The 11,028-nt window shown below is 37.3% G+C and overlaps 1 protein-coding gene across 1 annotated transcript in view; it reads left to right on the top strand.

The window, feature by feature from the left end:
• LOC106525281 (steroid hormone receptor ERR2) overlaps nt 1-11,028 on the top strand; it is a gene marked incomplete in the record, with an annotated part of 121,564 nt that overhangs the window by 57,560 nt on the left and 52,976 nt on the right. Inside the window, 1 exon segment of the mRNA XM_014019457.1 lies at nt 10,695-10,897.

Genomic DNA, 11,028 nt, shown 5'->3' with positions numbered 1-11,028 from the left:
CTGTGGAGAAGCACGTCACAGCGGAGAGCCGTTAACCAATATGCAAATTAGCCTGCAGTACCACTGCTCCACCCATGTGCGCAGCAAAAAGACGTTTTTAGACCAAATATTACAGATTTGAACAAATACACACAAAAACATCAAAATTAGCTCAGAAACAGTACTATATAACATTTTAGACACATTCTAGACAGTTTATCAGCTAAAAAAAGTTAATTTTGGGGTAAGTTACTCTTTAAATATATAACAATAAAAACAATGGTGAACACATGCATATATCTGCTTATGCCAGTACAAGAATAAAACAAATATCAGTCCAAATTATGCTGATGTATTTGTTGACCTCTAGTTGATATACTATAAGTTGAATAAAATATCAGTTTTTTTATTATTTTTTGCATCTTCAAGATTTACACTACATTTTAAACAGATAAAGATTAAAAAAAGCAACACTTGACCCTTCAAAATCACTGGTGTTGGACCTGCCTTCTATGGCGGCATATAATTATAAAACATAAGATCAAATTTGATTAGTTTAAAACAAACCAAGACAAAAGGCAAAGTGTAGATTTCTTTTTGTGGTTCGAAGTATTTTGCATTTTGTTGAAATGTTTACTTTAAAATCAAAATCTCACAAACATGTCTGCACTAATTACAGGCTCCAACAGACTGAGGTTCCCTCAAGGATAAAGATGGGTTTTAATTTGTATTCACAGTAATGCTGACTTAAAAACCATAAATTATATTTACGGCACACCGATTTACAACTGTTCAATACGCTATTTGCTCAATTAATTTTTTTTCTGTGATTTTAACAAACACAACTAGAAGTCTGGAGATGAAACCTGCTGAGTGATGTGTCAAAAGCAAACTACCTCCTTTCTTGTGTTTGACAGGTGTTTGCTGCTTCAGAAGCAGATAATAGTCCAGACCTTTGTCTTGTTTGTGTCACAGTTAGAAATAAATCTTCTGACTTTATTTCTTTTATTCTAGATTTTTTCTTTATCAAAAAGTTTTGCATTTTCACTGTTATTTGAGTTTGAGGGCGCTGCACTGTTTTCCAGTCATTCCAAAAATACAAAATAATAAGCAATTTTGTAGAAAATGTGTTTTTAGAGCAATGAGTCTTGTAGTCTTTACATGCATGTACAGATCTTATAAATGGGGAGGGTTTATGGAATGGTTACATCGTTATAAACAGTCAATATCTTACCTGCTGTGGTTGGCTCTTTGAAAAACGGATTAACAAGCTAACAGCTAATGGATTGCGGTAAACATGAATTCATTTTAATCACAAAAGTTTCATATACATGCAGTGATATGAAACTTTACATTACGCTGTAATTTTATGCCTGTTAATTTCACATTATAAGTTATTTTATTTTATTTTCTTACATATTAGTTATGGTTTTTGCAGATACAGCCTGAGACACTTCCATCAGGAAATATCATAACCACACCTTCCTAATAAAACCGCCTAACTCAATTTTTTTAAAGCTTTTAAGGGAACATAAAAAAACTTTTTTTGATAGCAGAGATACAATTATTTATCATCTAGAAACTTTAAATTGACAAATTTAATTAAAATATGTGGTCAGTGAAAGACTTGTCTATCTACACATTCATGTTGGAGGCAGAGTAGGACCCAGAGCCAGAGGAGAATGAAGACGACAGTTATGCAGAAATGTGTATTTGCGAAATCGGTCGGAAGTCAATAACTTTGTTTAGCAAATTCTGTGGTGTTATTGTTTAAAAAGTATCCTAGAAAAGAGAGGAAACTGAACGGATTGAAAAATATCATCACTAATAGAATATAAAGATATCTTTGCAGCACCGGGAGAGACTAAATTAAACTTTTCTGCATTCTTAGAGACTCAGATTACACAAAAAAATGTATTTAAGGGCTAAAAAAGTGAAGAAAGAGTTCTGTCTTTTAATAAGCTTTTAATACTCAGTGTAACTATGTCAATTCGTCATTCATTTGCTTTGGACCTTCCTATTCAAAGTTATGATTGTTGCCTCAAGTACAACCACAGAGCATGAAAACATCAAACAACAAAATAAATACAAACTGATTCAAATTCCTTTGATGGCTCTTTGTCTCACTCAGAGCCGTGCTAAATCGTTCTGTGGATGTGGCTTCTGAAACCAATACTAATTTCTTTGCTTTGCTAATTATTAATTACCCATCTCCATGCATATGTGTTTATTCCTAATTGTATTTGATGGATGAGTGGCAGCTTTGACACCTCATTAGACCAGATTAATTGAACGACACAATATTTATGTCTCGGCAATGACCACTTATCCCACCATCTATCACTGAGATGATCTCGCTGATTGAAAACCACTGATCCGTGTAATCCTAATTATTTTGAATTAGAAAAGAATTTATAGCTTCTTGTGGCGTTTTTTTTTTTCTGTGATGATGGCAAATTGGAAACATTAAATGCATAACGAGGGGGAAAATGAGAGGAAGACACAATCGTGGAATTAATGTCGGTGAAAAGAGGGGGAAGGGTGGATGGAGCAAACGAGGTGCCGTACCTTACGGTTCATAACTGCACAGTCTGAGACTCAGACTGTCATGATTCTCTCCAGCTTCTGGCATAACATTTGTCTCTTTCTCTTAATTCTGTTAGGTAAAGCCCACAGGATGCTATTTAGAGAAAAGCTTCCCCTTTTTTTCCCACTTTTACAAAACCTTTATATTATTCAACTCCCCAACCGCTCACTTCCGAACATGCTTCCGCGGAACATCTCGATCCATATTCACATCTTTTATTAAAAAGTTGACTGAGTGAAAACATTTTTGACTGAACTTCATATAACCCTCTTCTAACTTCTGCAAAGCTTCGCGCCTCATGGGAGGAGCACAAACTCAAATCCAGCATTTGAGCTCACAAAGCAGCAACAAGGCCCAGAAGAGTGGAGCTTTTACTATCATACGGTCTCGGGGAAAGCCTCGAGGAGCCGGCGCCTTTCCCAGGTAGTAAGAACTTCTTCAAGCTTTTTAAAAAAAAATTCTCCCCCAACTTTTCAAGTTCCAAACACCGTTTGCTTGAATCCCTTGTGCTTTTAAAAGTGCTGGCGCTAATTGAATTACTAGTTTTTCTTTCTCTGAGACGTTTCTGACAAGCTTTCTTCTGTAAAAATCATCAGTCCAAGCCACCACTTAATATGCACACATAACGTTCACCCAAACACGAAAAGCATCACATCAAAGTGTTTCTATCTGAACAAATATAATATGCATGTGACAAACCATTAAAAAGAGGAAAGTCTGCTGACCTGAATCTACCAAAGACATTTTTAGATGCTATATAATACCATTTACATCAGTGTTTTAATCAATATAACCTGCCTTTTTGATCTACTCGTGCTTGTTTTAAAAATAGACAAATTGGTCTTTTGGAATCAGCTGGAGAGACGTTTAATCTCATCTTGGAGCCGAAGCTAACCGTTTAGCTCCACATAGTGTAGAATACAAGATTATACCAGCCTGATATAGCCCTTCCAGCACCCGTTTATTTTTATCCTCTATTAAGGCAGTGATATCCTTAAAGGCTGCCAAAATTATCCTGCAAAAATGCTGACGGGGAAATATGAAGGGTTCCAGGCGGGTCCAGTAAGCAATCTGCGCGCATGGTGGAGCAATGTGACTGCTGTGCTTGCTATACCAACAGGGGTGACCCCAGTTGGATGGAGAGGTGAGGCTAAATGAAAGTCATCCCTGGATCTTAGGGGAGCTAAGTGTTGAACACTCCAGGTTTTCTTAAAAATATGATTTGATGCAGGTTTGTTTTGTAGTTTCTTTTTATCTCATTGGGTTTTGACTCAGTATTTTGACCTTTCTAAACTTTTTTCAAGCATATAGAAAGTTTTGCTCTTCAGTCAACATTTCCCCAAAATGAAGCTGATTTTTTTTACTGTTTTATGACTGATCTCAGATTGCTAACTTTTCCTTTAAATAAGATCTCGTCCAGTATTTGAATCGAACACACTTTGGAGCAAATCTGTTTGTAACTGAAAGCACATGCTTAAAGTAACAAAAGGCTAGCTAAAATGACCAAATCACAAGCTTAAAGTGTCTGTGATGTCAAATTTTTGTAATAAACATGAACGCATTTTTGATAAAGTCAACATTGATAACATACTGCAAAACAAATTTCACATTGCTGAGTTGAACGGTTGTTGAGATATTTACATGTGAAGAAACAGGAAGTGATGTCAAAGAGGAATGTCGGCATTTAAACAGAGCATTGTTATAAAAGCTAACAACATGGACTGTAGAGAAGAATCTGATGTTTCTTTACATTATTTTTAGTCGCTATCAAAGACAGTCAAAGAAAAGTTAAAGTTTAATTTTTTTTAATAAACAGAGACCAGCTAGTTTGTTTTATTAATGAGTTCCCCTTTGATGTCACTTCCTGTTTCACTGTGGTTGAGCCAAATTCAAAAGAAAATAGGCCAGTTATGTGACAAAATGTGTAAAATCATGTGTACTATGTCAATTTTCTTAAGTATAAAGACGTTTTCTTTGACTTTGTATTTGAAGGATAGGCTTGTCAGGCACTTTAAAGTAGCAAAAGGCTAGCTAAAAGGAGCAAAGCACAAGCTTAAAGTAGCAGCAGGCTAGGTAAATGCAACATAAACCAGCTGAAACCTTTAAGCAGCAAAACTGACACAGATTTTGTTTTCTAAAACTACCCCTCTTATGAAATCTTTCCCAAGTTTTTGCTGAAACACGCCAATAATATGGTTGTGTCATGTTTTATTTTCCACAAAGCTACTGCACTAGCATTCCATGATTGTCGTGTTGTGATATTGATGAAGTGGCAACATGACATGTTAATAATTCATTGTTTGCACTACAGCACATCAAAAGTGGCTTTGCATCATTTACACAGTAGAACGTGTGTCTGTTCTGGGGAAAGGCAGGGCTAGAAAACCATTTCCAGCTGAAACATTTACCGGCTGCTACGTTTCAATCCGGTTGTCAGAGTGACTACTTTTACTATTTGACTGAAACATCTGTTGAATGTTGTCATGCATTGACACATTATTACTACTTAAATTATATAATCCATGGTTGGGCTACAAGAGGACAGACCTCTGATCATGTATCTTTAAAACTTGAAGAAAAAAAGACCACAAGACATACTGTTTGTCTGGCTAGAAGGTACGTAATGTGCTTAAAACAATGCTGTTTATTTACTAATCGTTGCTGTTGTATGTTGTTTGGCTGAGGTTTTGATGCTTATATATGAGAAAATTTTGACAGGTTTATTTTGCTGCTCTCTGTTTACATTTGTATTTAAAATTTGAAGTTTTAAATGTCAGCATTTTGTACAGCTTCATGAAGACTGGAATGTTTTCAATCTTGATAAATTGTGATGGGTATGTTTGCATTTAATTGCTTTTATCTTCAAACAAAGTAGTCATTCTGTGACATTTCATGTTGTGATTTGGCTTTTATTGCCACTTTCTGACATGATAACCCTGCTTATTATTAGGCAGAACTTTGCGTATATTCTTAGTTTTAGTGCTTTTAATCATGCTGCTTTCTAGTGTTTGCATTTGCATAAAATATATATGAACATGTTCCCCCTATGCTTTGACTCAACAGCCTGCCCAGTCCGTAAAAATTAATCGGTGTAAAGTTTCTCACTTTTCTATGTGCTGGCGATTTTATCTGCAGCGCTTCCTACGTGTGCACAAGCGTCATCAAGCTCTGAAGAGCTGACACGACGAGGGCCTCTCTTTTTGCCAGCTGCCATATTGGAATGAACTTGAGCTGAAAGTATTGATCCTGTTTCTGGACGCCAATGACACAACCTGGCTCTGCTTTAAAGGTGACTCCATCCAGACCCTCCTTGTGTTAGGGTGGTTAGGCAAGGCGCGGAAGATTCGCCTGGTGTCAAGGTGCTATTCAGAGTTAGAACGTGCGTGTGTGTGTCTGTGTGTGTGTGTGTTTGTGTAGACAATTGATTTTGTTTATATTTGATGTGATTAAACAGAGGAGAGCGTTCACTGTTGCTGGAATTACAATTATGGGTTTCAATGCAGCAGACGTGTAACACGGGTTAGAGAAATGTCCTCAAGGTAATATATTCCATTTGCTGATTACTTTTAACCACTTCTGAAAACATTTTGATAATGAATAAGATAAAACTGTGATAGTGTTGGAAACTATGTTCACATTGCAGGCAAATAGGCCCAAATCTGATATTTTTTACCCCCCATAAGGATCCCATAACCAATTAACTTGGTATTTTCTAATCCGAACCATCTTTTTGATACGTGTTATAAATTGAACATTGCATTTATCTGACTGATTGAGGTAGGGCTAAACGAATCAATCCAGATACTGATGTTACCAATACCAACTTCATTCAGTTTAAAACTTCTCTCCACATCTTCAGCTACAGAACACAGGTCCAGTTGTCTGTTTTAAACTTTCCACACCTGTCATGTCTTGGATGACTGAGAATTTACTTGTTAGATCATATAGATACTTGAGTTTGTTTTTACTTTCAGTACGTCGCCTCTATTTCATGTCATATCCGTGTTTATTTTCCTTAGTTTTCTAGTGTTTCTGTGTTCCCCTGTGTATCTCTGCCCCGCTCACCTGTTTCCTCTTGTGTCCCTTCCAGGTGTTCCTTGTTGTCCTTAATTAGTTTGCTTTATATTCTGTGTCCTGTGTTCAGTCTGGGTCGGATCATTGCTTTGTCAACCTCAGTCAGTGTGGTGTCTCTATGTTCCTTGTACCTGTTCCTGCTGAGACTTGGTAAGTTTTTGAGCTGCCTCATCAGCCTTTTTGTTTTGTTACTTTTTGGATTTTCACCCGTGCCCTGGGTTCATTCTGCACACAACCTCATATTTCAGAAGCACAACTCTGTGTCAAAGTAGGGGGGAAATGGGCAAAATCAAATGTAAACACTATGAAACAAGCACAGTCAAGGTGGACTGCTTGGGGTTTTGCTGGGCGTCCAACCTTCAAAGCTCTGGCAGGAGGGAAGCCATTCATTCCAAAATGGAAGCTGCAGATAAAGACACACGTTGGCTTTAGATAAAGAAGGTGGGCCCGTGGGTTGGTGCTACTGGGACGCCATCCTGGAATGGTGACCTCTACTAGTGACGTTATATATAAATTATCTGCCGTTCTCTCAAATGATGGTATAATTGGATTATATGGAGATTCAAATATCATAACATGAAAAGATCTTCCCAGAGTAAATTCTGACGCATCTGGCTTCAGAAATCACAGGAAAGTTCAGTTAAAATGTTGGCTGGAGGGTTGAGGTCTTCCACACACACGGTTCTGAAAATAACATGAGTGGAGAAGATCCCCCATCAATCGACCTGAGCGAGGGGGTCTGATCTTGAAAGATCCGAACCCCCTGATGACCTCAGGAACAGCACTGACGATGCATGCCAGTGCATCCTAGAGATGTATTAAATAGTCAGTCGACCCGATTGCATGACTTTAGAATCGACCCGCACTTCATGAGGGTCACATGGGGTCGCTTCAGGGTCATCGACTGCACACTGGAGTCTGATGGCGATGGCATTTATTGGGGGAAAATCTAAAATGAGCAAAAACTCTGAAGATCTGCAGTGTGAATGCAGCCTGAGAGACTGAGGGAAGCTAACATGGCAGCAAATGTTCAACACATGAAATTGAAAAAAGAGAGGAGACATTTCACACCTTGTTGCACCAAATTCTAAATTCTAAGGAATGTGTTTTTTCCAAAAACCACACAGCAAGCCATAATAAGTTGGAGCTCAACTAAAGTGCTTTGGTATAATAAAAAATAGTACAGTTGAACTAGATGCAGAAATTGATTTTGGGACATTATATCAGTTTTTTTGGCATACCCATAAAAATCCTGTCCCTCCATAAGACTGCAGGTCCTGATTAGGGATGTCCCGATACAACTTTTTCACTTCCGATACGATACCGATATTGCAACTTTGAGAATTGTCCGATACCGATATTGACCCGATACCATATCAGTACGAATCACACACTTTTACCTATTTTGTAAAAATCTTAGAAAAGTCTTGATCAAGTCAAACAGTGAAAAAGAGTAGGTATGAGAAAAACTGACCCATTTAGTTTTAACCAATGAATCACATCGGCCTACATTTTAAAATGAAGAACATTCCACAATTTAATAAATAAAATAAATTACAATACCCTGAAAAAATAACATATTAAAAACTAAATGTACTTTTAAAGTGTAAAATAATTCAAAATCAGTCCAGTTATTTTTTTTTACCATCTGTCAGCCTTGTGCCACTTTATGTTGGGAATAGCTGAAGGTGGGGACAAAACAAAACCCCACATTATTGTCTGTTCAAAGTTGAGTCCACAGCATTAATTTTACTGACTGTGCTCAGATCACCAACTCCCTGCACACCAGCCCTGCTTCTGATTAACACCAACTGCTCTTGTGGTTTTGTTTTAACGCTCCTCGGCCGAATGAGAAATTAAGAGGCAAGAGATAGAGGCTAATAGCATTTATTAACCCAGCGTGAGCTCGCAGCCGCCCCCCCCACCAGCCTCGTATTGTCGTTGTGCAAGAGAGAGGCGAGTCGAACACAACAAAAACTCCAACAAATGCACCCAGCTGATTAATGGAGCCTCGTGGCTGCAGCAATTATCCCTCTCCACACTCCTCCGGCAGACAAGCCAAACGAGTGTGTGGCAGCCGGAGGAAATTCTGTAAATGATGGATTTGTGGGACTCGGTTTAGTGAGCTTCACCTAAGTAAGTGGATAAAGACACAGGTTTTTAGATTTGATGAAGTGTTGAGGTGAAGATGAGGCGTTTAAAATCCCCTTTTTAAAGTTCAGTTTCTTCAGAAGTGTTTGAAATTTAGATTTTTTTTTAAAGAACAAATATACATACAGTAAAACAACCAGCATACATTACATGTAATATGATACAAGATCCTCTTTATGATACATAAAATCTGCTCTATTTAAAACAAAGTTAATATTTCACAAACCATTTGCCATCCATTTCATAACTGTTTTCTTATTTATTGTTTCAATAAACAATACTTCAACAAAAGGTCATACAATGAGTACATTAAAAACCTTGTTTGACAGAATCCTCAGTTTATTAACAGTGTAAGTGTGAATACTTTTATGCACTCTAAAAACTATCTATTTAAAAAAAGTACCTTCCTGAGGAAGTCCAAGTGTTTTAGTTACAATCGACATGATTTGGTTTTAAACATTTTGTTTAATTAAAGTTTGTTTTGTTATTAGGTGAGCAGATTAGTTAATTTAAGCTTTTGTAACTTTTTCGTCCACGCAAATATTCTCTTTTTTTAGCACAAACTATTTTTTCTGGGGGGAGGGGGGGGGATAATTAAAATTTTGTTCTCAAAATGCTTATCATAACTCAAAAAACAGTGACTAAAATTCAAAAATATCTTTATTTCTCTTCTTATTTTGCATAAAAGTGACTTTTTTCAACATTGTTCTGGATAGAAAATGCTTCTATGATTTTAAAATGTTTTTTTTATTTTTAAATATCCTTTAGAACAGTTTAACGATCTAAAAATAGTAAAAGCTTTTGAGGTGGTCAAGAGGTCTTAACACATAAACCCAATCAAAAGGGAATGTGTGATGAGCGGATCGTGACCCTCACCCCAACACAGTATATAATTACTATTTATTGACAGATAACAGCTGTGCATTTCTTTCAACTGTTACAGAACAAGCTGCTGATTGCACAAATCTGTGACCTGGTTTACACTTCCTGAGATTTCTGCTCTGCTTACTTTATTTCATTTAAAAATATGAACCGAATTGCTTTTGTTCAGCTGTTTTTCCTGTTAAATTAAGACCATATTTGTAGCGTTCGGGGAGACAGTGGTGGGGAATACTTTGCTGACAATGAAAAACAGGAAATGTTCGCCAACCAATCATAAAAGCTTAAACTTCTTCCTCCACAGGCCCACCAGGTGGCTTAAAAATACACAAAACAATAAATATTACACAAAGAAAATCCAATCCAGTATTCTCATTGCAATAGCTTCAACCAAAATTTAGTTCTAGTCGAAGAACGTTTCATTTATTACAGAAGAAAGGGAGCAGCAGATATATTTATTTAATTAAAGTTCACTCCTTTATCCAACTGGAATGTGAAACCGAACATAAGTCGTCCCCCCGTCTGCCTCATTAAAAACATAAACACATCTCCTCTATTGATTATGTCTGGATGTCTTAATCAGATCAGCAGGAATATTCTGGTTTTCCACTGCAGGAAAGTACATTAAATGCCAAAATATTGATCAGACGCTTCATTCCCAATGCACGGCTCCGTCATTAAACCAATCGCCCTTTGGTCCCATGACTCTGATAAGGAGTGACATGAAAAGAAAATGTTCAGATTTAGAATTTCTTCTTATTTTTCCTTTTTTTTTTTTTGGTTGTTTGTTCAAAAGACTGTAGGGGGAAACAGAGTCTGTCCTGAGGCCTCTGGTGACACAGCCTCGCTGTAATCAATAAGAGCGTGTGATGGGTTTTGCATCGATCAGGAAAATGTGGGTTGATGAAGTGTGTGTGTGTGTGGTGGTGGTGTGHGGGGGGGGGGGTCTTTGGGTTTGCTCCAACAGACGTGCTAAAAGAAAAAAAACATTCCACTCAAAAACTTCTCTGTCATCTTTAAACAGCCGAGGTCATCCTCACTCCGGAACGGTAGATCCCCCACCCCCACCCCTCCCTGCACCGAACTGATGGAGTTCTGTGGGAAGCAGCTGTTCCCGCTTTCAAACTGTGGAGCTCCTGATCCACCGAGGAGAGGATAAAAGACTAAAGGAAGAGTTTAACTCTGTAAGCTGGCACTGAGACCCCCGAAAGCCCCGCAAACAAACCGGTAAATCACTGAAAATACTTCTGTTACATGTCAGTCACTGCTGTTTATCTCTGTGTTAACATCTATCTATCTATCTATCTATCTATCTATCTATCTATCTATCTATCTATCTATCTATCTATCTATCTATC

The sequence above is a fragment of the Austrofundulus limnaeus genome, unplaced genomic scaffold (assembly GCF_001266775.1).
Source record: "Austrofundulus limnaeus strain Quisiro unplaced genomic scaffold, Austrofundulus_limnaeus-1.0 Scaffold222, whole genome shotgun sequence".
In the NCBI taxonomy this organism is placed as follows: domain Eukaryota; kingdom Metazoa; phylum Chordata; class Actinopteri; order Cyprinodontiformes; family Rivulidae; genus Austrofundulus; species Austrofundulus limnaeus.
Note: the sequence above shows the minus strand (reverse complement) of the source record. Positions and strands in the feature narration are given on the sequence as shown.